This window comes from Anticarsia gemmatalis, chromosome 25, assembly GCF_050436995.1.
Source record: "Anticarsia gemmatalis isolate Benzon Research Colony breed Stoneville strain chromosome 25, ilAntGemm2 primary, whole genome shotgun sequence".
Classification (NCBI taxonomy): Eukaryota; Metazoa; Arthropoda; class Insecta; order Lepidoptera; family Erebidae; genus Anticarsia; species Anticarsia gemmatalis.
The window spans coordinates 7,374,161-7,386,689 of NC_134769.1; the positions used below are offsets into that span (position 1 = coordinate 7,374,161).

At 33.8% G+C, this 12,529-nt stretch overlaps 1 protein-coding gene across 4 annotated transcripts in view; it reads right to left on the reverse strand.

The window, feature by feature from the left end:
• Positions 1-12,529, reverse strand: part of LOC142983969 (trehalase-like) — a 66,800-nt gene that overhangs the window by 39,480 nt on the left and 14,791 nt on the right. For 3 of the 4 annotated variants that reach the window (XM_076131206.1, XM_076131203.1, XM_076131207.1), the window contains exon 1: positions 10,151-10,284. The exons of the other annotated variant lie outside the window; for it this stretch is intronic. The gene's annotated coding sequence lies outside the window, so the exon portion shown is untranslated. Of the gene's footprint in view, positions 1-10,150; positions 10,285-12,529 lie in introns of those variants that run through there. 4 annotated transcript variants of the gene reach the window in all.

Sequence of the window (12,529 nt, forward strand, 5' to 3'; positions counted from 1 at the left end):
ATCGAAATTCTATACTGGAAACCTAATTCGCTTAAATATGCAACCAGTTCTTTATAGGTCGACTTTTCCGTTGTCACATAACTTAACAATAATTTTAACTTTCTGACAGATTATGCATACATAGCCTAAGTATTATTCGTCGATTTGAGTTTATACATAAATAGGAACGAAAAAGCACTACTAATCGTCATGTACGGGACAACTTGTTATCGAATATCACAGAATATTGAAGCTCTACACTATATTAGTTACTCTACCTTTAAATTTTCATTTTCCTCCTTTATTTCAACATTACAACACATGTCGCAACAATTACTGGCACTAATTACCTCTAAAACAAAATAGTACGCTCTGCCTACTCTACGTCTATTAGTAGAGAACCTTGTAGGCGTCGCACTGTCTGTTCAAGACTACACCTGACTTCCATTTGGCAATAGAATTAAACATAGTTTAAGACCTCGTGTAGAAAAAAATGGCGACATGTGTATTGAAATTGTATATTTTCAGATGTTTTAATCAGTCTTAATACACAAAAAGAATTGTGCATTAGTAGCATTACTGTCCCACTGCTGGGCAAAAGTCTCCTCCTGGAATGAGGGAGAGGGTGTTAAGCTTTGAGTCTATCACGCTGTCCAAGTGCAGCTTGGAGACTTTGCATTCCTCTAAGAACTGTGTAAAATAACTTTAAAAGTTGCAAGGTTAACCTAATCCTAAATTATCTCTCGTAGTGTAGGAGACTCCTGCCCAGCAGTGGAACCGCAACGGCGTGAATAAAAAGTTTCATCACGATGTTTTATCTTAACCGTTAGACCAAGAAGCAATTATTTCTAATGCAGTAATAACTTCGACATGTATAATACATTTTCGTACTCGTATTGCCTAGGATTCGGACACTCATCCATTTGTGTAGGTGTGCATACTTAGACCACACGGATTCAAAAAAGTAATCTGCTAATATTATTGTTAAACATGCTGATATTTTACTAAACTAAATGTTGGTTTACTACATACTGATGTGCTAAGAATTTAAATTAGCGACCTTTTGACGTGCGACATTTGTTTTTTGCCAATTAATTTAAATGTCGTTCACTGACTTTTGCTCTAATATTAACACATTAAATTACTTAAATGAAATCAACATGTAATTTAAACTTAGTTGTTAACTAATAGAAAATAATCATTTGTACGAGGAAATCCATATTAATGTTATAAATGTTTGTCTGTCAGTTTCTTTGTTTGTTTGGCAACTAAGTCTGGGGCTTTTTTGTATAAAATATGACATAACTAGCTGACCCGTGCGGCTCCGCTCGCGTGAATGATTTTACTAATACAAAGCTTAATTATTCCTTAACAACAAAATATGCTTTTTTTCACGAAAAATATTCTCAAAATTATTTATATCTCATATAACTCGCGCTAAAGCATATCTGCCATTAAAACTGTTGCCATGACAACGGAATTTTGTTAATTCAATGTCATTATAATATTGATTATTCGCGACTTCGGTGGCGAAACCTGAATTTTCCCGGGAAATGCGTCATTTTCCCGGGGTAAAAAGTAGCCTATGTCCTTTCTCGGGTATCAAACTATCTCCATACCAAATTTCATGCAAATTGGTTCAGTAGTTTAGGCGTGATTGAGTAGCAGACAGACAGACAGACAGACAGACAGACAGACAGAGTTACTTTCGCATTTATAATATTAGTATGGATAATACTTTACTTCTGAGTTTATGACAAGGGTGGCTACTTTTTTACGATTTCAAAGGAGTTCAACCAGACAAACTCTATCAAAACAGACCCATAGTTAAAAATCTGCACTTTGACGACAACATCTTAAAACTGCAAAGAACCTATTGACTACGGATAACAGCAACTATTCAAAAGTTAGTAACAAAAACTGTACCGTAAAAACGGAGATATGATACAAAAACTATCCACGCAGGTAACATGTGGTTTACAATGTAAGGTAACAAAAACTAGAGTACAATGACCCCACCGCAAGTGACGTCAACCACACCGCATGACAGTTTTATACTAGGTTTTTATTTAAACCTATTATTTGAAATTGAGTTTAAGAGGCAATTGGAGTAGACCAAAAGACAAGAGTTAAAGAAAAAAATGAAGTTTTAGTGTTATTTCATTTAACGATAGCGATATAGAAACGAAACAGTTTTGGATGGTAAAATCATCAACTAAACAGAAACATACACATAACATAAAGAGAAAATCTTTTCAGCCCTATCCTATATTACTAATATTGAAAATGCGAAAGATTTTGAGGATAGATGTATGAATGTACATTTGTAACTTTTCACGCCAAAACTGCTTAACAGATTTGATACACTGATAGTTTATAGCCAAGAGTCCATCTCATCACCCCGGATGATCTCCAGAAGCTTGTTGCAAAATATTCGCAATATACAATTTTAATTAATTTAATGGCGGAGCACAATTTACCTGATCTAACTTCCCGAACACTCGTAATATTCGTGTCATAATATCACTCATTCTTATCACACGGCCTTTATTCTGACATTAAAATCGGCAACTTGCAAAATTGTGATATGTAGATCACCTTGACTGATTATTTCCTGATTCCGGAGTAAAAAATCCATTTAACACTTTCTTGTCATGCTCAAAATTTTATCGCCATTGCCATTTACCGGACACATTACCAAACTCCGGACTACTATTGAGGAACATTGCAATATAAATGAGAAAAAATCATGCCTGCATATTTAGGACTAGGATAGGAAGTATGTAGCTTTTTTTAGCTTCTCCATATGTGGCAGATAATTAGATTGGTGTAAGGTGAAAGATAATAATTTCTGATAGCGGCTTGTATAGTTCTTTTCGGTTGCAGTCCAGCAATTTCTAACAATATAGAGGTACATACGTGAAGGTCTGTATCTATACTTCAAGTTATGAAGTGTATGAGTGAATGAGCGCTGCGTGGGTGTTTATAACAAGCAAATTAGATCAAATTAGCTCAATTCGCAAAGACTCCGCGATATTGGACACGTAGGCATTGCTATTTGTTATTATTGAACACAGTCCTGTGATTTTGAAAGGGTCAGAAAGGTATGACGTAATCTGATTTTAAAATCTACATTGAAGAACGACTGAAAATACAAATGTGAGACAAACTGATAAAACTTAATTAAATTTTCTCTGCCATACAATATTGCAGAATACACATACAAAAATCAAAAATATATTATGTCAAATAGTATGTTAATGTTTATGATAATGATAAACCATTCGACGTATTTGCTTCTAAGCAATTTAGGAGCAAATCCTCCTCTCATGAATAAGACGTGATAATCTTCAGCCAGTGTTCTACTGTTACAATACAATCGTTTTCTGTTATTATTAATAAGAAGCATACATTGCAGGTTTAAGATAAATGTCGAATAGCCTTTCCGTTAGATAAAGTGATTACAATAGTATGAAAACCACTGTAAAAACTGAAACATTTAACAAGTATATCGCGGCTACGAGCAATGTCAATCCGTCATGAACTTTATTAAGAGTTACGTGATTGTACTAACAATAGATACTTAAAGAAAGTCACTCGAACGTCTCGTGCGAATCTAAATATATCTAGACAAAATATTTCACATATTTGCCGCCCAAAAATAACATGTTTCATTCAAAGAATAACTCGACGAAGAGATATATAAAAGGTGCACGTGATTTTAGGCACGATCACTTTATTATAAGAACACTTTTGATCTCGGTATAACTCGTTCTGATCGTACTGGAGCCCAACGCGGGCAATATTTTTGTCAATTTCAACAATTTCCGCAAAACTATACAAAATTATACATTAAGCTCTCCTTAAAATATTGTAATTTTCACTTCTTAAAATAAAAATTTTCGCAATACCTTGAACAGACAGACGCGAGGGGATTTCTTTTTAAAATGCATGGCTAAGGTGATGCTTATAATAATGGACATGGACAATACATTGAAGTAAAAAACATCTATTAATCGTTTGGGGAATGTTATTTTCGCCAAATATACTGAGACATAAGAAAATCTGTGAATCCCATGAATATTTTGTTATTTGAAGAAATTTTACCCAGTGAAACCTATCGACTGTCGAGAAAATTTATATGAGAGTTTTATCAGTCTCTAGCGTATATCATAACAACAGTTTCTTCAATTTTCAAACGCTGGTCGTCGCTTGTTCCGACTACTTAACAACTGCAGTTCACTATTCAATATAATACAAGCGTTCCTTAGTTTGTTTTATGAGTAAGTCTAAAGCAACAACTCATATGTTACGAGTGCGATGATCGCTGTTTGTCCATGACGAGTGTCAGTCGCAGTCAGTCGCGGTGTTATTCCACGTGCGATACAGCAAATTGTCACCGGTGCTAACTGGAAACAGCTGGTTATCCGCCGTGTGAAGATCAAGGTGTTGTGTAACACTTTATGCGTTAAGTGATTCTTTAGACTGGAATCTTTTGAAATGTTGATGCGATTTTCTTCTATTAAAGCTAACTCCTGAACTTACGTAGTCATGACGTGTCGCAAAAACATACACACAGACAACGAATGCAAAGTGTGGTCAAATTAGAAATGGGTTTGTTTTGGATCATACAATGATTTGTTCTGTGTGAGAATATAAATCCATCTAGTGCCCTAGCGGGTAGTGACTGTGTAAAGGCTGTTTTTTATTGCAAGAATCTCGAGAAATATGTAGGCTACGAAACCCAAGTTCCAGAAAAAAAGCAAATCAATGACACAATGTTTTAACAACTGCTAGTGGTAGCTAGTGGACAGACGAAGAAGAAACCCCTAGGTACAAAAACATTAGTTAAGTCTTTAAAACATATAAGCGGCAGCAAACGCTGTATCCTAAAAATATGGATGCAAATAAAGCATTACCTAAATATAATCGTTCTTCATATTAATAAAATCTATAATTTAGTAATTATTTTTTACATACACCGTACATGTAAATCACGCGTGTCCATACTTGCTTTATTCCAAGCATTAGTATTGTAATTTATTCTCGGCTAAGCTAGGCTCAATGTCAAAATGGAGTAGATGTTGTTAGAATGCCTAGCAGGAAGTAAACGTGAATTGTATCACAGAAACCTGTTGAATCTGATCAGGAATTATGTTCAAAAAATTTACTTCAGACTACGGAAAATAAACTGAGGAATCAACTAACAATTTTTAAAATAATTTATTGTAGGCATCTGTCTACCCTAATGGAACAAATCCCTGGTTTTACGTATGTTTGTTTACTAAATGAAAAACTTTTGCGAAAGTAATCGAAAATTACCTGATGGGATTTGAATCTTGCTGAATATGCCAGGATTAGATAAAACAGAAACCAAAGATTGTAACATAAGTCTTTGGTTTCAACAATATAATCGTTATTATAAAGCCGCAAGAAATTGCATACTGCTTCACGTTGCATTTTCGAGTATTTGAATGAATATTTCTGGAGTATGCAGAAACGTTGTATCAAAAAATATAGCACATAACACTGCAATCAGTTGTATGCATGTTTGCATATATATTGTATGGATGTTTCGCAGGAAAATCCAGCAATTTAACCACAGATCCCATAACAATCCCCTATTCACAGATCCATTAGCAAATCCCACAAGCTATGTCCACGTGACAGCATGGACACAGCACACGTGGCCTCAGATTGAAACGTCCGACCACCGCCCACCTTATCACTGCTAGGATACGAACGTGCTGATTCTAATTTATAACAAACGTGCTTATTCGCAGATTTCCACCGATGTGGAAGATTTGTACTAAAACTTCCATACATGCAGTTTATGTAATTTAGTATATTGAGTTATGTAATTTATTGGTTATCTATAGATAGAAGGTGCTATTGCAGATGAAAGATTAATTATATGAGATCTCAGTAGCCTTTTCTGTGAGCGACATTTCAGCAATCTAATTTACGTTTTTTTTTTTTTTTTTAACCTATACTGTCCCATTGTTGGGCAAAGGTCATGGTCATTTAGGTTTTATATCTTAAAAATAAAGGACCTCTGATATTTATCTGCTCGCTACTTGCGCAACTTCGCTTGCTGTCGCACAGATTTTAAGAAACAAAATCCATGAACATAAAAGGTTATGGATATTGGTTCTTCCTGGTTATCAAGATCATGATCCTGGCCATAATTGGCAGTTGAGGTGGACCTAAAACACTGTATAACACATGTCGTTAAATTTGTTCCCTGACCAGTGTCTCTGGGAGAGTATTTTATACTAGGTAGTTAAATTAGCGTACTATATAGGACATGAATCAGCAATATCAGTGGACAAACGCTATCAATTCTCTTGCCAATAGTCAATCACTTAATTTAGCATCAGTTGACATTCAGATGTCAAGGCGATACTCAATTAGCGGCGATAGACCTGTCGAGTCAATTGATGGAACTGATGATGTCACTTCAACTTATACAGATTCCTTGTTTATTTAAGTATTGATAAGTTTGTAGAACTTTCATTCAACTAAGCGACAATACATACATATAATCGCAAAAATTAAATAACTTAGAAATATCTTTAACCAACGATGGAACCTTAAAGATGATAGAAATGAACAAAAATAAGATTTTTTTTTACAGGTAGGTAAAACCACTACATAAACTTACTTTATAAGATAAGAAACAAATGAAAAGCATAAAAAAAGAAAACAATTACAAAATACTCAATTTAGCACTTACTTAGGTATATGATGTTAAAGATATGATTGTTGAAGGACGAATAAGTAAAATAATAAAACAAAATTTAATTCGATCAAAAAAAACAATTAACTGGTGCATTATCACCTTTTTACATTAACTTCAATAAACGAACGCAAGTATAATATTTGAATATATTTGAATTCACCAAAAGATAAACAAAAAAATTGAGCATAAAAATAAATTTAATTCATTTTCAAACAGTTGTCTATCTAATAGTAATAAATATTAATGAGCACTTTATTATAATTGAAACTGGTTAGAAAATGCTAATATCAAATATGCTGATGGGTGGCATTATCCTACGCTCGGAATTTATGAGCAAACAAAAAGTGACGGAGATGGATTGAATAAGAAAAAATCCCTGATATCGATATATCTACGAAGTCTAGACACAATGTGAATATATTTTTCAGCTACTATCGTACGTAAAAATGTATTAGTGTCTTTCATTGGAAAAAATGAATACTGTGATTCTTGTCGCGCTAAAGGAGTTGAGGACTTGAATCTATCACGCTGGTGAAGTGCGATGCAGTTTGGTAATTTTTGCAATAATTTTAATATATCTATTTTTTTATTTCGTATAATAATAATAAATATTATAAAGCTGAAAAGTTTGTTTGTTTGTTTGAACGCGCTAATCTCAGGAACTACGGGTCCGATTTGAAAAATTCTTTCAGTGTTAGATAGCCCATTTATTGAGGAAGGCTTTAGGGTATATAACATCACGCTACGACCATTAGGAGCGGAGTAGCAACGAAAAATGTTACAAAAACGGGGAAAATAAATTATGATTCTCTCTTATGTATGTGACGCAAGCGAAGTTGCGCGGGTCAGCTAGTTTCGTAAAAATACAATACAAATCAAACATTTTTAATGTGAGAACAGACATATTTATTTTATTATTTCGGGTAAATAATGGTACAAGTGTTACGCCTGAGACGTAGATACTACGTTTACATTTAACATTTTTAAAATGTCAATGAAATATAAAAATACCTTCTGATTCAAATACTAGCATATTTCAAAGTTTTTATGCAAAGTAGCTACTTAAGATTGAATGCAATAATTTATTGATGTTGCATTCTGGATATTAATTTTGGTAATGTCATCACAACGCGGTAATTAAGATAAGTAATAATAATATGATGAATTAATCAAAGATTATCAAAATTACTTTATTATAAAAACCTGATATGTACCCTAATCTCGTTAAAGTAAATAGGTTTTCCACCTTCCGTCCTTATATTTACATGGGGAAACAAAAGCGAATGACTTATTTTATCACTCTAGGGATAAATAATAATATTACATACAAATCCCCCAACCAAAATGATGATATAAATATTAGACATCATCGATCAACCAATCTTTTCCACTTTTTCTCATTCTTCCACTTCAGTTATCAACAAGGAGAATAATTAAAAAATAGCCTTACTTTCAATGAATCGATTCTGTTTACACAGATGGAAATACGAGTAGTACCCAACCAAAACATTGTGCTGTAAGTATACAGAACAAAATATGTGAGGGCTATCTCAGTTGACAACTATTTGAAAGCCAGTATGCTGTACAATGGTTTCTCTCTTAGACCACAGTGATTGTCATGTCAAGTCAAAGCAGCAATGTACTGAATAGTGACCATCAGTTTGACGTAAACTGGTTGTCAACTTAGATACGTAATACACATACTGGTTTTAAAGAAGATACTTTACACAAAAACAAATTGCCTCAAATCAAATGCAGAATTTTTCTAGCACATATAAGTGAATTTTGATCTGAATACAGGTATTTTATGTATGTTCATTTTTTAACCTGTGAAGGTCTACCTGGTTGAGATAGATTGCAGTGTCGGTAGGAGTTGACGGATTCGAGATAAAACTGGGATAAATTATGTATTCAGTTACGTCATACTGAGACTGAGTTCTTTTACTGACAATTTTGTTATGAATCTTTAATTAATTTTCCTACAAGAGATATTAACATTACTTTACATTATTAACGAACATGCTAATTAGAGCCTACAGCAATTTTACTATGTTATACAATTCCTTATTTATTTAACCTTTTTTGTAAATTACATCTTGCATTTGGTTTTAAACTAAGTTTATGGAGTCTTTAGGTGAGTCCAAAGGGAAGAGAGGCGAACAATCAAGCTCATAACTTGATAATTTTGACAATTTTAAAGAAAAACCCGTAAAATATGATGACCGTGTGCAATTCTGACCTTTTCAGCCGTAAAAATTCACACATCTTATACCAACGGAAGCATAACTAACACATTAGTTGAATCTTCGCATGAAAATAAGGAAAATGCCACTCATTATTACTCGCATAATAAATGTTACGGTAGAGTCGACTCTACATTCGCAAACAACGTTAACGCCACGTGCAAAACGAATGAAACAAACCGTTAGCATAACTAAAGGCTTTACTTATCAATTAATAGCTTTTACCCGCGACTTCGTCCGCCACCTGAATGAAAGTAGCCTATGTTCTTTATCGGGTATCAAACTATATCCATACCAAATTTCATGCAAATTGGTTCAGTAGTTTAGGCGTGATTGCGTAACAGACAGACAGACAGAGTTACTTTCGCATTTATAATATTAGTATAGATTACAATGAAATGTCTACGGAAGAAACACTTTCTGAGTAATATGACACATAGAAGTTTTCCTTTAAATAATAAAATAAATAAAATAGCTGTATAATATTTTCAGAAGAGAGATGACTGATGACTTTAACAAACAAGAGAATATGGCATGCTAGTTTGTGCCTAAAACTATGTCTGTATGGAATGATTTCTCAGAGTTAATAGAATCATTTGCGTTTTACTAAGGTATAACCTATCTGCGTGCCAAATTACGTCAAAATCTTTTTAGGGGGTTTTGTGTAGACGAGTTGCAAACATACATTAATCGTTAGAAAAATTGCTTATATATATAATATTATTAAAGTAATAAAACCGTAGCAGAAGCTAAAGACTGACAGTTTTTGCAAAAAATACAAAAAGCATTAGATTAACCCGGCCTTGATTTAACTCAGGAATTAATCAGCAAAGTCATTACATTATATAAAGTATTGCCAAGTATATTGGCTGTTAAAGATACCATTTTTTATTACCACATAAATGATTAACACAATTACCAACACGACTATCGTAAATTGCGACAAACACGAAATATTACATTTTACTGCAAAAAAACCAACAAACGGACCAATTCTTTAATAAATTACAGTTCTTGTGCATACGTCAAAAAAACCTCAAACATTTCTTTAAAAGAAAATAACTTTGCAAATTAGTTCAGTATCACTTCAAGGGTAAAGGCGGTGTGGTGTGCCAAAACAGTTTATTTCTGGCCATCACTGTACGATGTATCAAGATCATGGTTAAACAAAGTCTTTTCAACTCACCAAAGAAACTCGATGAAATAAACACAACACAACACAATTCACAGTATTTAATTGTACGATAACTTCGCGAGAATAAATTACTTGGATTTAAGACGTCCGTGCTCTGTGGCGGTACGATATCAACTGAACGAAATGGCTATATCGCGTTGTGAAGCGGCCGCACTCACACAGCTATACGTAGGATGAAAGTGACGTGTGTGTATACCTACGAGTTACTGCTGTGTGCCAATGAGTACGATCAACAATACCTATGTACCTTGAATGACGGACTGTTGATTACTTTTGCACAGCGTCGGATTAATTTTTGAGCTGTTATTTTTTTGCCAACGTCACAACTCTATTGGGAATTTTGATGATTTTGATAGTTTCTACATACATCGGAAAGAGTTTTTCATAGATTCTACAGATTAAAAACCATCAAATGTATGTACTTCTGGTCATAATTATTCATCGAATAATCTATTTGTCGAAGGCAAATTCAGGTCTCAGTTAAAATAAAAACTTATTTTCAAGCTCCATTTCGTATAACAAGATGAGTTTTAAATGCAATGCAATAAATGCTCAATAAGTTTTTTATTTTCATTAAATAGGTAAATAGAATTAAACGAAATAAAATGATAAAATATTATCTCTACTTAATAAATTGAAGAAGGTAAATGTAGACAATAAATATACATTAAAGTCAGAAGAGAATACTATGGAAATGTCATTGTTAAAGATAAAAAGAAATAAAGCTACTTAACAGAAACACGTGTAAAAGTAGCTTGTGTCGTCACGACAAATCTATAAACTTGTATTTTTATTGCAGCAACAATAATCACGATTATTACATTATTTAATATTTATTTAGTTACTAGCTGATACTGATGCTATCCCTCCATCTATTCCACTTCTGACCAACTATCACTATCTAAACAATTATTTCAGGGGCTAATCTAAAAAGAACAGAAGTAAACTCACCGTGTTCAGATGCACCGCCCCATTTATAAAATTTGTGTAGATAATATGGATTTAAAGACAATTACTCACGAAATAAATGAATGCAGTCACCATTCTATGAATTACCACAAATGGTCCATCAATTTAACAGTAACCTACGTGAAAGAAGTCAATTGAAAATTATTTTATTAATTTGACATAGTTGCTTCTTGCCAGTTATTTTAAAAAATGTTCACGATATAGCTCTATCTTTTTGATTTAAGGGAAAGTAATCAACAATGTAAAATGCTGCATGTATTATTATAAATTAATGTATTATTTTTACTTTAACTTGTTTAATGAATACCCAATAACTATCTTAGGTATTTCAAGGACACAAAAGAGATTCACGACTCCCATAATATTCTCAGAATCCCCATACATATTTTCCCTATAAATAAATATGTATATATTATGTAGACGATGTCAGCTGTCGTGTCACGTGGGATCGTTCAATGTGCACCCATTATGCATTCATCAAAGCAAACGACATTCTATTAGCCTAGTTTATCCAAAGGATAAGTGTTTGATTTGTACGGATTGCATGAAACAGCTGTGTAGTTTTACATTAGTTACAGGTTAGGTATTATATTTTTCATTATAATTATCTACCCTTACATATTAGGTCGGGGAAAAAGCCTTTTCGCATTATAGTATGTATGAACTTGTAATAAAATCTCTTTGGCTTCAAGAATCATAAATGAGTACACGGTTCATTAGGTTTCTTTCAGTGAGCTCGTGAGGTACCCAAATATCGAGCTTTTCTCTGTAGAGAAAAGATTTTATTACAAGTTCATACATACTATAATTCGAAAAGACTTTCCCCGACCTAATATAATGCATACATACAAATCACGCTTTTTCCCATAGAACCTATTTTTTGGCAGATGAAGAAGCCTGAGGCTGGCGGAGGGTAGAAGCGCGTATATATCAGTAGCACGATTCTCTACTAGTCTCAATAATCGACCACCGCTAGCTATCGAGAAATCTGTATGAAAATCTAGCAGCGCCTCGAGCGAGTGCCATAATTATGAACTCTTCTGGCAGTACATTTTACATGAGGCGCTCGTGACTAGTTCTAGCACTCACCGTTCGGTAAACGATCAGTGGGTTAAGCAACCTTGGCGCGGACATTCCATAGATGGGTGGCCGCATAGTGGTATTTGAACTGAGCGTCTCCGTGCTTCGGAGGGCACGTAAAAAGTCGGTCCCGGTTATCAATAAGATTACAGTCGTAAAGCCATGTCAAAGGCCTTTGGGCGGCTTGAACAACTTTGACACTAGGTTGACCACTGTCCATACGACAAATGAAATAAAAGTACATTTTAAATGTCAATCTCTCGATACTCGAGAGTACCGTCTGTAGAAAATCGCGCTAAAGAAGACAGTCTGCAGAATATT